At 45.0% G+C, this 17378-nt stretch overlaps 1 long non-coding RNA gene across 1 annotated transcript in view; it reads right to left on the reverse strand.

Annotated features, from left to right (window-relative positions):
* Positions 1 to 3555: 3555 nt before the first annotated feature.
* The window catches only part of LOC129513314 (uncharacterized), a 47439-nt gene continuing 33616 nt past the window's right edge, over positions 3556 to 17378 (reverse strand). Inside the window, exons 2-3 of the long non-coding RNA XR_008665224.1 lie at positions 6222 to 6374; positions 3556 to 3893 (exon numbers count right to left, since the gene is read on the reverse strand). This is a non-coding gene — a long non-coding RNA (uncharacterized LOC129513314). The remainder of the gene's footprint in view (positions 3894 to 6221; positions 6375 to 17378) is intronic.

Below are 17378 nucleotides of genomic sequence, written 5' to 3' on the forward strand. Positions count from 1 at the left end.
GAAAGAGGAAAACTAAATTAAAACCCCAGCTTCGAACGTGATCGAACGGTGTGTGCGGCCCCTGCAGTCTTCTCTAACCTTTTCAAGTCCAAAGAGCCCTTTTGTTCTGCTCGGTTTATGGGTTGCTTTTCATTTGATTTGGCTTCAGAAAGTTTTTATGGAATCCGTTCAAAAGACTGCCGATGAGCTCACATGCTAAACCGTCCGTTCACACATGCACCGTAAAAAGAGCGCAGAGGAAGAGATACAGGCATCTGAACACATACACAGAGCACTGAAGAGGGACTGAGACGGACAGACACGGAGGCAGAGAAGGATGAAGAAATGCAGAGGGAGAGGCTGAGGACACAGGGCACTTAACTTCTCTGTGCTGCCTTTGAAATCACGTATTATAACCTCGAACTGGTTTTCCATGAGTAATGCAGGCCATCTCCTTGTCCTGTGTCTGCACACCCAACCACTGGAAAGTTCGCTGGTAACTGCAAGTCATTTATGCCTTCTTCTTGGGAATTCTGGGGCCCTTACCAAGGCAGAGATGGCTTTCCCTGCACCACTCTATCCCTCCACCTGACAGCAGCATCTTAGGCTCTGGTCTCCTCTCTCAATGGCTCTCTGGTTCTTCTAGAGGAGACCCCAAGCTCCATTTGACATGACAGGGAGAGTCACATCCTGTTGGGGGACTTTAAACATAAGGGATGCCCCGGACATAGTCTGAGCCAAGTGCTCCGTCCTCTCTGAAAGCAGGGAGGCATCCATTCTGTGGGCACCATGACCACAGAGCCAGTGAGGGGCCAGGAGGCCACTGGCGGAGAGGCCAGTCCCTGTTCCCACCCCTGGGCAGCCTGGATCCCTCCTCGAGGAAGAATCATGTCGGAGATCACTCGGGGTACCTACTCTGTCAGTCAGATGCTAGGGATCCCAGACACAGACCTGCCTTCAGGGAGGGGACATTCTAGCAGGAAGATCGCAACAAGGAAGCCAACCCATAAACAACTCAACTCCAGGTGGGTATCAGTGCTTCCCATAAATAGTAACAACATGGAGGTAACAGTGCCATGTTGGGAGAAGTGGTTTCTTCAGGGGGGTGGGCAGGGCAGAACGGAGGAGCAGAGACTGAATAACGTGGCAGGAAAAGAGCAAGCAGACATGCCCTGAGATGGGAATGGGCTGGTCATCTCTGAGGAAGAGAGGCCATCTCTGAGGGCGCCTGGGTGGCTTGGTTGGTTAAGCGTCCAACCCTCGATCTCAGTTCAGGTCTTGATCTCAAGGTCATGAGTTCAAGTCCCATGTTGGGATCCGCTCTGGGTGTGGAGCCTACCAAACAATCAAACAGACAAAAACAGAAAGAAATGATTTCACATTTCTTGCTCTTATTTGGTGACCTGAAGAAGAGGAGAAAAAATGTTGGGAGCCTCCACTTGCACCACCAATGAGCTTGTGTTACAGCCACTACAGTGGGTGTGAAACGGTTAAAGAGCACCCCCCCCCCGCCCACCCCAACCACTACCACCACTGTCTGCAGCCAAGGAGGCCCTTAACACAACAGGGGTAACGTCCGAGAATCCATGCCTGAACCATCACAGAGCTTCCCCCCTGAAGCTGCACAGTGTATCCGTTTGCCTACTGCCCAGGTTGCACACCACCCGAGGGTGGCAAAGCCTTCTCCTCAGCCCAGTCATCTAGCCAAACCCCTAGACACAGCTTACTCACAGCAAGGCAGGTGTAGACGCTGCACATAAAATCTTTTTAAAAATACATGAGATAGGGACACCTGGGTGGCTCAGTGGCTGAGTGTCCACCTTTGGCTCAGGGTATGATCCTGGGGTCCTGGTATCGAGTCCCACATTGGGCTCCCTACCGGCTGCTTCTCTCTCTGCCTGTGTCTCTGCCTCTCTCTGTGTCTCTCATGAATAAATAAATAAAATCTTTTTTAAAAAATAAAATAAAATAAAAGAAGAGAGATTGATGGAACTTTAAAATGGAGTTATAATTGTCAGTATATAGTGAAGTTGCACACAGAGAAATCAAGAATTCTCTGCAATGGGTGTTACGTGCAGGAAGTGACTTCTGCCTCGGCCAGCCTGGACCACAGAGAAGGGTGTTGGTGTTGTAAAGTTGGTTTATAAAACGAGAGAAATCCATGCCCCCCACCCCCAAAGAAAGAAATCCACCTAGAACACAGAATTCTACACACATGGATCATTTCCACAGGGGAGAGATTAGAAATTAATGCGAGAGTTTTACTCTGTGTGTGTAACATATTATCCATAATTTTATTAGAATTTATAATTACGTGTATTTCTTTATGAAATCATCTGTATATAGATAAGGTTTCTTCTTGCCCATGTGTGCCATCCATCATATTTGCCTCTTTTATGGGAAAAACCAAAACCAAAGCAGTAAATGAGTGGAAAGAAATAGTGATTTTAAATCCGAGCTCCTTGTTGATTACATTAAAATTTCAAGCATCTATATGGCCAGAGAGAGAGAGAAGGAGAGAAAAGAAAGAAAAGAAAGAAAAGAAAAGAAAAGAAAAGAAAAGAAAAGAAAAGAAAAGAAAAGAAAAGAAAAGAAAAGAAAAAGAAAGGAACAAATGCGTCCTAAACAAAGTCAGAAGCTAAGCAACGATGTGGGAAGCAGCACCACATAATAGACAAAGGGCTAATTTTTATTATTTACAAAGAGCCCTTTACAAATCAATAAGGAAAAGACAAACAGCCCAACAGATACATGAGCAAAGTACAAGAACAGGCTGATAGCAGAGAAGAGCAAGGTATTTGGCTAGTAACATGAAAAGAAGGCCAATCCCCCTCATAATTAAATAAAAATAAAATATTATTTTTAAAAAAAAGTTGGCAAGGCTTAAAATTTATCCTAACTTGGAATCCCCAGAAGCAGACCCCGAGACACATGTTTGGGTACAAGTAGCTGATTCAGGAGGCGTCCTTGGGAGCAATGGGCTTGGGGCCCCAGAGGGACCAGTGAAGGGAGAAGCCTGTGACCCTGGTGACTCCTGGAGCCTCAGGCCACTGGGGCAGTGGGGGGGGGAGGCAGAGGGGGCCCCCAGAGTTCCCTTGACCAAGAGGTGAGGGACGTGGGGGCTCTCACCCCCACCCCCGCTGGAAACGGGTCCAAGGTTGCTGGAACAGGCTGGCCATCAGGTCCCCAGTCCTTCTGGTTGGCGATGAGCCCGCGTGAGTAGAGCAGGCCCCCGCAGCCAGCAAAGCGGGGGGCAAAGAAATGTAGGAGCTGACCGGGGGCAGCTGGGCAGACACCCGAATGATAAGGGTAAAGGGCTGTAAGGTCAGGGCAGCAGTAGGCTCAGTACAGGAGGGGACACACGTTCGGCTCTCGCCGTGTGCAAGGCACTGATAATGTGTGTATGCGTCTCATCACCTAGTGTATAACCGCTTCGTGATAGAGGTGCGACTTCTTATTTATTTATTTATTTATTTATTTATTTATTTATTTATTTATTTTTAAATTTTTTTATAAATTTATTTTTATTGGTGTTCAATTTGCCAACATACAGAATAACACCCAGTGCTCATCCTGTCAAGTGCCCATAGAGGTGTGACTTCTAACCCTGTTTTCAAATGAGCAGAGGCCGGAAGGGCTTGGTTAAACAACTTTCCCAAGGTCCTGCAGCAATGAGAGGGCAGAAGGACGATTCATTCCAGGCTGCCCAACCCCAGGGCCCAGTCTCCTCACTGGTGTCCTCCTGGAGGGAGGGCAACACCTCACACACCACGGATGGTAGTGTAAATCGGGTACAGCCTCTTTGGAGCATTGCTCGGTGATAACTGTCAAATTTTTAAATGCATATATCACACGACTCAACCGCTCCCAATTCCAGATATAAATCCTGCAGACATACTTGCAAAAGGGAGTCACTGCAGAGGAACACAAAAGCAATTGAGATTTTTAATTAAATAAGAATAATAAGGGGCACCTGGGTGGCTCAGCAGTTGGGCATCTGCCTTGGGCTCAGGGCATGATCCTGGGGTCCTGGGATCGAGTCCCGCATTGGGCTCCCAACAGGGAGCCTGCTTCTCCCTCTGTCTGTGTCTCTGCCTCTCTCTGTGTCTCTCATGAATAAATAAATAAATAAAATCTTAAAAAAGAATAGTAAGACCCCTGGAAACAATGTAACTGCCTGTTAAGAAAGGGGCGATAGAGCATTTAAGGTGTGTTCACACAGTGAACTAGCACAGAACTCTTAAATGTAAGGGCAAGGAGCTATGTGTGCTGAAACAGATAAAAGTCGACACTTTTTTAAAAATGTAAATTGTTACCTTTCTCAAAAAGCATGTAGCAACAAATGTTTGGTGTGGCTCCATTTGTTTACAAAGAAAAAGGATATTCGTTTATTACATGTGTGGGAAAAAGATTCAAGGAGACCACGGATCAGGATTGAGAATCTGAGAGATTAAGTGTGGGTGGGGAGACGTCCCTTATTTCTTACCCTATACCCTTCTGAATTACGTGAATTTGCTCCTGAGGATTATTTTTATAAATAAAAAGTCCTAAGGGCACTAGGATTGTGAGTTCAAGTCCTATGTTGGGTATAGAGATTAGTCAAAAATAAAATATTTTTATTTATTTATTTATTTATTTATTTATTTGAGGGGGAGGGGCAGAAGGAGAGGGAGAGAGAGAATCTCAGACTCCGGGCACTGAACGGGGAACCTGACATGGGGCTTGATGTCATGGCAACTGAAATCATGAGCTGAGATGAAAACAAGAGTCAGATGCTCAACCGACTAAGCCGCTCACGTGCCCCCAAAACAAAATCTTCTTTTTAAAGTCATAAAAATGACTAAACAAACGAATCCATTACTCGGGATATTAACACCAGGTTTCTTGGATCCTCCTTGATCTGCTTCTCTCCTTCCCTCTCATTCACCTTTCCCTAAAGTTTATCTTCTCCCTAGCTTTGGCAGGCTGCTCCTCTCCTTGGGATGCCTCTTCTCTACCCTGCTGAGTTTCCCAGTCCCACATATCCTGCGAAATCTAGCTCAGTTACCACGTCCTTCTAGAGGCTATGCTGGCTCCTCAAAATCCCCTTCCCCTCCAGATACTCATAGCATCTGTGGTCAGTACCAACCACATGACCTGGTATTTCGATTCCCCTTACTTTCTTTCAGGTCTCTCATGTTTATGTTTTGTGTTCTAGGACGTATGTTTTCCCATCTCCTGGGAAAAAAACAGCCAAGAACTTGGGGAAATGAGACAAAATATTATAATTCTGTGAGAATGAAAGCTTCGCAGTCAGCATTCAGATGTTACCCATTTTTGAAGGACTCCGCGGACATCAAGAGGAAAGTGAGACTGACACAACGAGTGGAAGGGGAAGAACCAGTGCATATGGGAGCATTCATCTCTATCCACTTGCTTGGTCTCCTTGGCTATTGTGTGTCTGTGGCCCTATCTGCTGCCAACAGTGTGCCATTCTTGCAAATAAGATACATAGTGATGTCCATATACATAGTATACTTGAGACTCCTGTGAGTAGAGTTCCAAGAAATACAAGCTTGGAAGGAAAATAAGTCCTTTGGTAAATTTCTTTTCTCTTTGTGGTGACTTCACTCTTGCTGGGAAATCTGAATGTGACATTATTTGAATATTACCCAATAATGTTCACTGGCATTTTCCAGTATATGAATCTTTGCTGCAGACAAAGATTCATCATAAATTTTCTGCAAAGCTCTTTATAAATACTATTAAACATGCAATTTTTTCTTTATCAAACAACTTTTTTAGATATCCATGAAGAATGTTAAAAATATTTTAAGGGGGCACCTGGGTGGCTTAGTCATTTAAGCATTTGACTCTTGATTTTGGGTCAGGTCATGATCTCAGCATACTGAGATCAGGTCCTCATGTAGTTTTGTGCTCAGCTCAGATTCTGCTTGAGATTCTCTCTCTTCTTCCCCTACCAATCCCCCTGCTCAAGCACACGCTCTCTTCCTCTCTCTTTCTGAAATAAATAAAAATATTTTTTTAAAAAAGTATTTTAAGAATAACTTATGATTTTAGTAATTCCGTGTTCTCATTCCCAGAGCCCAAGGATTCATGTCTGTCAGGAATTTGGAGATGCTTGTGCTGTCATAGAGTTCATTGGTGTCTTACTAGAAGAGCTTAGATGGCAAGATTTTCTGAGAAAGTGCCCAAGCCCCAGAGATCACACACAGCCACCTTCACAGTATGCTCTCACTCACTAGCAGGTGAGCTGTCACCAAGGGCCGGGGACAGTGCTTCTGCTCATGGACCATGGGGACGGCAATGTTCAAGACACATGTGCACATGTTCCTGTGTGCCAGATTCTCAGTAAGTGTATTGATGCTGGCTTCTCTGAGCTGTAAATTTTCCATCTGCAAAATAAAGAAGTGAGAGAAGCCAATGATTTTTTTTCAAATGTTATTTTTGGTGGAATCTGACCCTAGGAGGACCCCCCAAGGTGGACTGTAAAAATAACAGCAATAATTAGTTATGGCCTGCTGGTTCCAAACACTGTAGACTTATTAACTTATTAAACTTCACAACAATCCATATGCCCATTTTACAGACGAGAAAACTAATGAGACTCCAAAGGGATTTAAGTAACTCTCCCAGGGTCCCCATGTGAGCAGTCTGGTTCCAGACCCTAAAGTAAGGAATTCGGGTGGGCAATAGGGAACCATGCTCTGCTCACCTTCCCCTTTCTTGCCACAGTGGCCCCACACAAACCTTTGGGCTCTCCTAGAATACAGCTGAAGAAGTTAGTGCCCTAAATAATTCCCACTATCATTTTCAATTTAGATTTAACTAAAGAATATTTTCATACCACAGTCCATTTTTGTAACTTACTGCAATCTGCAAATCTGTGGAACACTTACAACATCTCAGCTGAGCATCCCACAAACCCTCTAAGGCAGACAAAGCAGGACTCTTGGCCTGGTATTTACCCAAGGAGCAGAGAGATTCAGCCTGAGGTCATACTTCAATTATATGGTGGAGGCGACTCAAGAAATCAGATCTCCTGAGTCCCTGCTCAGGGTTTTTGATTTTGTTTTTTTTTTCCCTAAAGCATATGAAAGCACTTTGTCAAGTGTGAACACTGTACAAATATACAGTATTATTTTTCCCACCTACCTCCCAGCTTTGTACAAAGTAAGTGTTCAATAAGGGTCTATTGAATTGAATAGATGATTATGGCTGCTCTATGGCTATAGAATTAAAGTCAGGAAAGAACAATGGGAAATCTCGTGAATTATGATGTTGTTTACCTTTCCATTGTCGAACCTAATCATTTATTTTTTTCAAGTATGCCTTCTGCTATCCTTAGGCTAATATACACACAAAGGGGGACTGGCATTTGCTGATTATTCTTCAACTGACCATAAGGGTTGGTGGCCCAGAAGCATAATGCATAATACAGTCACCAGGCTGGGAGTCAAAATTTGTCAGGGAGCAGTAAAGGCAAGTGGGTTTTTGGGCACTAACAGGACAGCCTTAGAGTTCTGCACAACAGCCTGGAGAGCACGTGGGCACCGTTCATCAGGAGCCTCAAAGACCCGCACACTCTTTGACCCAGGAATCCCAATCCCAGGAACATACTCTTTTTTAAATTTTTATTTTTTAAGATTATTAATTAAGTAATTTATTTATTTATTTATTTGTTTATTTATTTATTTATTTATTTCATTCATTCATGAGAGACACAGAGAGGCAGAGACATAGAAGGAGAATCAGGCTCCCTGCGGGGATCCTGATGTGGGACTCGATCCCAGGACCCTGGGATCACGCCCTGTGCTGAAGACAGACGCTCAACCACTGAGCCACCCAGGTGTCCCCCAGGAACATATTCTATTAAGATCCAAGGATTTGGTCATAGAGCTGCTCATGGCAACACTGTTTACAAAAGCAAAATTGGGGGAACAGACTAAATGTTTGCGATAGACAATTGGCTCGGTAGATTACGTTAAATCTCGCCTGTGGGCTATTGTTCAGCTATCGGGATTTTGTGTGGGTGGTAAATCCCGTAATCACATGAGTTAATGTTCACAACCGAGTTTTTTAAGGTGGTGGTGGCGGGGAGTGGGGGGTGGGGGAGCAGTTTATAAAATAACAAGGGCCGTACAGCCTTAGATATGTATATCTATTAAATGAGGTTGCAAATATGTAAACTAACATTTAACAGTCGTCATCTCTTCATCAATGGGATTATGGCTGGTTTTATGGATTATCATTTTGCTTACCCCTAGTTTTAGAATTAAGCGTATTTACTCGCATAATGAAAAAACAATAAAATGGTTGTAAAAGATACTACACAAGAATACATACTAGCACTGAAGTGTGATTATGTTAGAGCATTAATAATAATAGTGACTGCAGGTCACATTTATTAAGCACTGTTGTGTGTAGCCATTCTTCTAAATTCTTTACCAGCTTCCTTCCTCTGTCCTCCCAAAAATTACTTGAGGAAGGCACTGTGATCTGTCACCTTTAGTCAGCAGGAAATCTGAAGTTCAGAGAGGTTGAGGTCAAAACTATGCATTGGCATCTGCCCTCTTGTGAAACGTAAAAGCACGTATAACCCATGTGTATGTACACATGCATGTATGCACCGGGGCACGTACGCACAAATTTGTACATCGCTGCTTTCTCCCTTCAGGTGATGGGATCAAGCATTATCTTTATGTTTTTCTTTTGCTTGCCTCTATACTTGATTTTTTAAAAACTGAGTCCATCCAGCGACTTTTTACTAGAAAAGGCAGAAGTATTTTAAGGTTGGAAAAGGAAGTTTGGGGATCCCTGGGTGGCTCAGTGGTTTAGTGCCTGCCTTGCCCAGGGTGTGATCCTGGGGTCCCTGGATCGAGACCCACGTCAGGCTCCCTGCGTGGATCCTGCTTTCTCCTTCTGCCTATGTCTCTGCCTTTCTCTCTCTCTGTCTCTGTCTCTCATGAATAAATAAAATATTTTTTAAAAAGTAAAAAAAGAAGTTTGCCACAGAGGATCCATACTCCACATGTAATCTATGGGGGAAAATAAGGGTGAGCATGTTCCAGAGGAGGAGAACCAGAAGGAGCTCTTAGAATATGAAGAGTGGGGAGAGATTCCCGGTCAGTTGTCTGAGGCAGAGTCTGTGTCTTTCTTATTCCCCTCTGCCTCCCTCTCGCAGACCAGGATCTGGCTCTCAGGAGGAGGTGCTCCATCAGGGAGGAGGGATCGACCTGGGAGAGCCCTGGCTGCCCTCTGGATGCTGCTGGCCTGAGCGAGAAAGCTCACCCAATGCACCTCCTGCAGCTTCTCCCCAGTGCTCTGGGATTCCCCGTACCCCAACTGGCCTGGGGAGTAGACAGTCTTGCGTGTACAACCTAATTCTGTCAGCAGTGAGATTGCAAGTAAGTCATTCCATGTGCCTAAGCCCATGGTTGTCTTTCTTTCTGTGAAATGTGCGCTGTATTATAAGGGATCTCAAAGGATTTGGGGGCCCATATAACCAAGAGCCCAGCATGGTGCCTGGCACATAGTAGGTACTCAATGAAATGCAGTGTTGTGGATTAGCACTAGGATGAGGCATCATGACCCATTCATAATCACAACGTTATTATGACTACTGTGCACACATTCCCCTTTCAGACTCCCACGCTGGCTTGGGCTTCTCAAGCCCCGGTCTTTCCCCAGCACACTAACCAAAGTCTGCTCTTTTGTCTTCTCCCCCAGGAAAAGCTTTCAGACTAGAACCACTTTCCCCTAGCCAAACTCAGCCAATAAAATTAATCACCATGGAGTATGAAGAGTACCCCTAGCTCCACACGGGCTTCTAACAGAGATCTTCAATGCCTTCACTCAAACAGTGGGCAGTAGTGTGAGTGCACGGGCTCTGTACCTTGCTGATTTTACAGGATAATCAGGACCTGGTTCCAGAGACAGGGAGGGTCCCAGAGGGGCGTGGGGACCTCACAGCCTCACCCAGGTTTCCTGACCTTTGACTCTCTCCAAACCTTCTTTTAAGGCTCTAGACTTTTTATGCCCATTGTCATGTTTTATAAACTTTTATTTGCAACACATTAAGACAGATGAGCGTGGAAATCCTTGAAGTTGCTCCCAATAACTCAGCCCCTTTAATATGACCGTAACCTCACCATGTAGGGCATTTCCATAGTCGAAGGATCAAAAAGAAGCCGTTTGCTTTGGCCGAACAAACAGCCGCCCAGCTGTACAACTACGCCAAGGCATCAATAAGGCCAAGAATGCATTTAGGGAAGGTGTGGTAATGCCATATACACAGAAGATTATGGATTTAATCGTTGGAAAAGCAGAGGAGAAAATAGAGTATTCTTAGTCGTCGCTGCAAACTTGGAACCATATGCCATAAATACATGGTTAGCCCATCAAAATGACGAGCCCGGGTATGAAAACCAGAAGATGTTCAGTTTTCAACTCACTGGTCTCACTGCTCAAACACAATCCTCTGATGGCTATATTTACGACTCCATCCCTTCAGATTTGCCTTATTCCAAATAAATCATCACCAATCTCACTGACCCAAATCCCATTTCTTACTAAACATCTTCAATCTCTCTCTCTTGAGCCTAAATGCAAGTGCAGTAAAAAATATTATGAATCCTTTAGGGTACTTTTCACCAATTAAAAGTGGCATATTAAATTTCTGAAAACCTTTGTAATCTGCAGTATAAAATCACATTTTATGGTAGCAGATAATTTAGAATCCATAAGCTAATTAAATGAAGTGAATGACAACTGTATTCTCTAGATAAATGATATATCAGTCACAGATAATGTACAAATTTAAGGGACTGGAACCTTTGGAAGAAGAGAAAAAACAATGAAAATATTCGAGTCACAAATGTTGGTCCTTATATGTAAATCTGACTAATTATATTAACTGCATAATGGAATTAATTGCTGGAGTCTTTTTTGCCTCTAAATCTGCACAGAGCTACAGGAATAGGACCTTCTGCTGTTAGAGAGCCATTATCTCACAATACTGAGCTATGCTGCTGACGCTCCTGGATCTGGGGAGAGGACGCAAGATCTCTATCTGGTGGTGGTCAGTGGGGCGCGGGGGGGGGGGACATGAATTGCAAGAACTATAGCTATTAATAAAAGGGGGGAAGTTTCCAAGTCAAGATTTAAAAACAACAATTTGTAAAAGTGTCCAAAAGCCTTAGGATCATAAAATGTTAAGTAAGCTTCAGAAGAAACTTTAAGATTGGCTACCTCAGTGTTGAGAAGGATTCTGAGGCTGTGTTCAGGCTCAATAAGCAAGAGCACAGTGATCAACCAGAAATGTGTGGCATGGACATGGGAGCGATAGGACATAGATGCTAAACCTGACCAAGGTCAGATCAGGCGGTGCCTGGGTGGTGCAGTTTGTTAGTGCCCAACTCTTAGTTTCAGCTTAGGTCATGATCTCAGGGTTTCAAGATCGAGCCCTGCATCAGGCTCCATGCTCAGCACAAGTCTACTTGTCCCCCTCCCTCTACCCTCTACCCCTCCCCCTGCTTATTCTCTCTCTCTCTCTCTCTCTCTCTCTTTCTCAAGAAAATGTATGGGCTCCTGGGTGGATCAGTCAATTAAGCATCTGCCTTTGGCTCAGGTCATGATCCCAGGGTTCTGGGATCAAGTCCTGTATCAGATTCCCTATTTAATGGGGAGTCTGCTTCTCTCTCCCACTTGTGCTCTCTCTCTGTCTCTATTATAAATAAATAATCTTTTTTAAAAAGTGAAATAAAATAAAATCTTAAAAAAAAAAAGAAATGAGAAGTCAAGGGGTGCCTGGCTGGCTCAGTTAGTGGAGAATGCAACTTTTGATCTCAAGATTGTGAGTTCGAGTCCCACATTGGTCATGGAGATTACTTTAAAAAAATAAGGAGTCGAGGATCCCTGGGTGGCTCGGCGGTTTCGCGCCTGCCTTTGGCCCAGGGTGTGGTTCTGGAGTCCCGGGATCGAGTCCCACATCGGGCTCCTGGTATAGAGCCTGCTTCTCCCTCTGCCTGTCTGTCTCTCTCTCTCTCTATCATAAAATAAAAATAAATCTTTAAAAAAAAAAAATAAGGAGTCAAATCCCCAAAAGGTAAGGGTCAAACATGCCTGAAGTCAGAAAGTGGTTAGTGGTCAGAATTGGGAAGAGATTACAAGCAGCTGAGTTTTTTCTCACAACGCACCTCTCAGAGTTCCCCAGCACATCCCATGGCAATCCTGACCATTCTAAAAGGCAAAAGGAACAACACAGTTCATATCTGCAAACACTGGCAGAGGAGTATATCCTCATGGATCCCAAGCTTCTCCAGGTCAAAGCCAGCTGTCTTTAGGCCGTAAGTGAAGCTTCACTGGCTTCAATCAATCAGAGAGGTTGTTTCAATATTGACCACCCAGACATAGAGAGGAAAAGTCCAACTGTGTTAGGATATCTAGGATAGGGACACCTGGGTGGCTCAGTTGGTTAAACATCTGCCTTCGGCTCAGGTCATGATCTCAGGGTCCTGGAATAGAGACCCACATTGGGCTCCCTGCTCAGCGGGGAGCCTGCTTTCGCTCTCCCTCTTTGCCTGCCACTCTGCTGCTGTGTGTGCTTGATCTCTGTGTCAAATAAAAATCTTTTAAAAATCTTAAAAAAAAAGATATCTAAGGTAAGACTGGATATCTCATGCATGATAGAAAACGATCTGAAGGTCAGAGTCAACAGACTAATAAAGCTATGAGGAAAACCATCATAAATTAGATCAGCTAGAAGCACGACTTCACTCATTTCGTAAGTCCCCAGTTCAAGGAAAAAAATCTGTAATAGGAGGAACGGAGCCTTGCTCCTTTGGTGTGTTAAGTGCTCCTTTGGTGTGTGAAGTCCAGACATAGTACTGAGCACAGAACATCCTATGTGATATTGAGTGTCTCCTGCCTAGACTCAAGAAGTCAAGTACTAGCAGGCAGCTGCATGGCAAATGTGTAAGAACTCTCCCAATGCCAGAAACCCAACTCAGACTAACTTCAGAAAAAAAAAAAAAAAAAAAGGTATGTGTGGTTCAAAGACAATGTCCCAGGATGAGGATGATTTCAGGTGTGGTTGGATCCAGGAGGTCAAATTTGGTCTTTGAATTTTAGATTGGTCTTCCATGATTTGGTTCTTCTTTCCTCCTATTGGCTCCATTTTAGGGCCAATCCCCTATGGAGCAGGCCCAAGCAGCTGTGAGCTTATATCCGCCCAGCTTTAAGTCCATGAGAGACAAAAAGACTCTGATAGTAGAAATCCAGGTCTGAGTCTCACTGGGACTTGAGTCACATGCCCAGCCCAGAAGCACTCACCCTGAGCATGGGGAATGAAGCAGCCTGATTGGCCCTGATGGATCTCACGTCAGCCACCATATATTCTTACCAAGACTTACTAAGTCACTGGCAAACTTTAAGTAGTGTATATTGTTCAAGGTAAACTTAGGGGTTGAAGGGAGGCTAACCCCCTTCAAGCCACATGGAAAGAGCTGCATTGCTCTTCACAGGGCAATGGTTCCCCAAAGAAAATCCAGGCTTTTGCAACTCCAACCGACAGGTGTTACCAGCAGGGGTGAGAGACAACTGGGTCTTCCAGAGCAGCCCTCAGAGGAGGTGAGAAGAGTAACCCCCAGGAAGAAGGGGTGGACAGGGGTGGCACCTGTGAAGCCCACATGCACACATACCAACTCAGAAATCAATGAATGCTTCCCCGTAGAGGGAAGAGAAAGAGGGGTACTGACCAGGTTCATGTCTCCTGACAAATAGAAGGCAGAGAGACAGCAGCACAACTGTGAGCTGGTGTAGTGGGCTGAGTACCAGGTCCTGATTTGGACACTCGCGCATGTTGTATTACGTGGGAACCTGTGGGCAGATGTGATCCTGAGATGAGGGGTTTAGCCTTGGTTATCCTCATGTGCTCTATGATATCACAAGTGTCCTTTTAAGAGAGAGGCAGGGGGAGATTTCACACAGAAGAGGAGGCAGGTGGGACCACAGACTCAGAGGTGGGAGTGATGTGGCCACCAGCCAAGGAATGCCAGCAGCCACCGGCACCTGGAAGAGGCAAGGGACAGAGAGGGAGTGTGGCCAAAACCTTGACTGTGACTGGTGATTCAGACATCTGGCCTCCAGAATTGCAAGAGAATCAATTTTTTCACTTAAGCCACCACGTTTGTGGCGATTTGTTATAGCAGCCCCAGGAAACCAATGAGGACAGCATGAGACCTGCATATTTTACAGCACGAAGGCTAGGCTGGGATAGAGGGGGTTGCCAGGCCGAGGAGTGTGGCCACACTGTCCGGAAAGCCAGTTTCGCCAACACTGAAAGAGTTCCGCAGAAGGACGCAGTTATTTTTCTGCTCCCAGTGGTGGTCGGAGCCAGGGACCTGCTTCAAGACAGATCACTGTAGGTGTTAGGTTGCTGGTTCCTACACTTGGAATAATGAGATTTCGTATGCACTGGGGAGCCCGGGCCAAGGAGGCAACACACAGGAAAACTGCTGGAGCGGGGAGCCTCCCTCTGGCTGGGCACATGGGGTTGCCCTCTGGCTAGCACGGCCCCGGGGGGCCCAGTGATCTCACCCTGTCCTGTGGCAGCCTTCAGAGGACACATCTTTGACACCCAGTGTCCATCCAGAAAGTCCCCCTCCTCCCAGCTTCCTCCTCTCCCCAAGGGGAGAGGTATTTTTAATCCTCCTGATGGGTTTAATCCTCTTAATGAGTTGCCTTTTTTCCCTCATGGGGGGTGGGGGGAAGATTTCACAACCCAGCAGAATAGTATAAATAAAAGCGGCTGAGAGCTGCTGGGCACTCACAGCAGGCAAAGTGTTTTAGAGCTGCGGAGACCTCCTCGCCACGCTGTGAGGCTGACCCCATTTGGCAGATGAGGAAACCGAGGCACAGATAGGGTGAGCACCCAGTCTAGAGCCACACCAGATGGCTGGTATGCAGTGGAGCCAAGCTTTAAGCCCAGGGGTCTGAGCTCTAGGCTCACGCCCTGCCCCAAGCCATGGTGGGAGGCAGGATGGCTCAGTGGTCACGCCTGTGCTGGCTCCTCCTCACACCCCTCTGCTCCTTCCTGGGGGCCTCACACCCAGAGATCTTCCAGAGATTGCTTTTTGTCTGCTTCTCATTCTTCATGCTGCTACTTTTGAGCCGTGTTACTGATGAGAAAACAGCTTAGTAAAATCAATGGTTTTAAATTATACCTTTATGTACCAAGGATACAAAACAAGCTACAAAACAGAAATACTTTCCCGTGACAAAAAAATCAATCTTGCAGATGCTACTGTTTCTTGAGCTTGCCTCTCCCCCCACCCCCCCTCCCCCTCCCCCCACCCCCGCCCCCATTTCCCCTCTTACTTAAGACTTTTCTCTGCTCTCCCATCTGCCGGCTTTGTGCAGACTTTCTTCAGGTTTCTTGCTCGGGAGACTCGTTTTATCTAAAAGGTCAATTCTTTCAGCGGGGCACAAGCAGAATTGAATATAATTATCCCAATCTCTACCGTGTAGAATTCATGCTTGAATTCATTCAAAAAATAGCATGCAGTATAATTAACTCAGAGTCCAACCAAATCTATTGAGAAAGCCTCAGGTATCATACAGTTCCACTTACAATAGAACATTTTCATTTAAGGACATTGTACGTATTAACCCAAGTCAGCATCCAATTACTCTGAATAAGTGAATTCTCTGTTCCAGGAATGTAATTTGAAAATGTTGTCATGCAATCTGAGGCAAAAGGTCCTTTTTCATTAATCTAACTCTCATTAAAGTGGAAGCCTGCAGGTTATTTCAAATCCATTAGTTTTAAATACAGGTGATTACAATTCTATTGCACATAAGACAACAAAAGTGTCTATCAAGAAATATTGGGACGTTTTGAAGGATGGGACTGGTCCGTGGTTTTGCTGTCAAGGCTGAGGATGAGATTTACCAGATGACGGAATGGGAGACTCTTTTTTGAACCCCCCAGGGCATAGGCAATCAACTGCACAACCCAGAGGGTAGATCTACTTGCTGGAGAGAGCCTATGCTCGTCCATTTCTCCCAGGATTCTCTGCTGTGTGTATTTCCAATCCACTTAGCTTTGGAGGCTTGGTGAAGTTAGCACCCATCAGTTTTGATTCCTTAAGGGCCTGGCAATCTTTGGACACATGGGATCATCTGCCTCGATTCTCTGCCCCTGCCCCCATCTACATGCTATTCATGTCTCAAGGCCCCCTCTCCCAGGCAGCCTCCCGTGACTACCTCAACTGAAAGAGATGGGCTTCTGCTTTGGACCCCTTCAACCCTGAGCATCTGATTCCTTTAGTATTCGCCATCTGCTCCCGCAGCATTTTAGTTATTTTTTCCAATTTGATTCAATGCAACAAATAGTTCTTGAGTATCTAGCAAAGGTCAGGCACTGGACTAGTTGCGAGAGGTGAGACAAGGAAAGGGTCACAGATCTTAGCTTCCAGAAACTCATGTTCTAGCAGGTGGGGTGTGGGGGAGACAAGGAACTAGGCAGATAGGCTAAGTGTCTGGGAGTCCTCTGATCCGGGACTTACAGGAGACAGTGGAAGCCCTAAAGGAGAAACTCCCAACTTGAACTTCATATCATGTTAACACCTGAAACCCTTGAATGGCTTCCCATTAGATATAGAACACAATCCACGCCTCTGACAAGGCCTCCAACGTCCCATGATGATCTGGTCTTGCCTCCTGCTCCCACCTAAAGATAGGATTACCTTCATACTCTTCTCCCTCTTTCAACAGGCTGGTTTCTCCAAGTTCTTCAAACATTCTAAACTCCCTGATGCCTCAGTGCCTATGCGCATGCTGTTTTTCCTCCTTATACTTGAGCTCTCAGTTCAAAGGCCTCTGCCTTGTGGAAGTCTTCTTAACTACACTTTCTAAAGGAACCTTCAAATCTGAGACAGTTTATTTCTTTCAAAACCCCTTAGTCACCTGAAATATTAAGTATTTATTCATTTAAGTTGTCTCTGACCCTCCCTACAGTATAATTTACAGGAAGGCAAGGACATGGTCAACTTTAATTATCATGAAACCTACTGCACCTATCCCAGAGCCTGGCATATAGCAAGGACTCAATAATATTTATTGCATAAAAAAATAATGAATAAATGATTTGGAGTTCTTGAAACAGCCTCTAGGAATGATCAGACAAGAGAAGAAGAGAAATGATATCTTATTTTCCGTTTGGATCATAGCGTTGGGTAGGCTTCTTCATTTGTCTCTTTCCAGAATCACGCCTCCTATCTCAAAGATGACTGAATCGTTTTTATTTTCTGATTTACATCATCTTTCAGGGGCTAAGTGAACCCAAAGGATGAGCAGAAATCTCAGAATTTGAGATTGAGCCGGACAGGAATGGTCCA

The sequence above is a fragment of the Nyctereutes procyonoides genome, unplaced genomic scaffold (assembly GCF_905146905.1).
Source record: "Nyctereutes procyonoides isolate TBG_1078 unplaced genomic scaffold, NYPRO_anot_genome, whole genome shotgun sequence".
NCBI classification, from domain to species: Eukaryota; Metazoa; Chordata; class Mammalia; order Carnivora; family Canidae; genus Nyctereutes; species Nyctereutes procyonoides.